This window comes from Brassica oleracea, chromosome C1 (genome assembly GCF_000695525.1).
Source record: "Brassica oleracea var. oleracea cultivar TO1000 chromosome C1, BOL, whole genome shotgun sequence".
Classification (NCBI taxonomy): domain Eukaryota; kingdom Viridiplantae; phylum Streptophyta; class Magnoliopsida; order Brassicales; family Brassicaceae; genus Brassica; species Brassica oleracea.
The window spans coordinates 32,667,712-32,668,418 of record NC_027748.1 but is presented as its reverse complement, the minus strand read 5'-3'; positions in this window follow the sequence as shown (position 1 = coordinate 32,668,418).

The window sequence follows — 707 nt, the reverse complement described above, 5'->3', positions numbered from 1 at the left end:
CCAGTCTTCGAATATGTAGGAGTGATGTTGCGGAGCAGATGGATCCTTCAGATTCCATGGTGAGATAAGGGATAAACATCCTCAAACGCTGAAGCAATGGAGTTAGTCCTGTCTGATACAAACCAAGATCCAAAGCGCCCGGGATCATCTGGCTCAAACCTCTAAAGAACCATTTCCAAGAGGCGCCATTTTCTGCGTCGACCACTGCAAAGGCCAGAGGATATAGATGATAATCCCCATCTTGAGCACAAGCTGCCAATAAAGGCCAGAGGAAATGTACCATCTACTGCAATAACTTTCCTCATCAATGAGAATCCCCTTATCGATGGACCAAAAGCCACAAATGCATACTTGAACTTTCCAGCAGCATCCACTTGTTGATAAGTTAACGAATCAGGGTTTGTCTCTGTGACTTTGTACAACCACCTAGACAAATTGTAATAGCTGTCTTCAGGAGTCCCTCTAACCAAGAACTGAGCTTCTTCTTTCACTCTCCAAGCTTGTTTGTAATTGATGTGAACGCCATGCAGGATCCTGACCTGTTCAATGATTTGTTTCAGTTTGAGACCTTCCTTCTTTTCTCCATAATTGCTGCAAATCAAAGAACCCAACAACTTTGCAGATGCTTGTCTGTGGTTGGCATTCCTGTGTGTTGTATCGTATGTATGCTCATGAACATACTTTTTAACAACGAAAAAGTCTGAAAA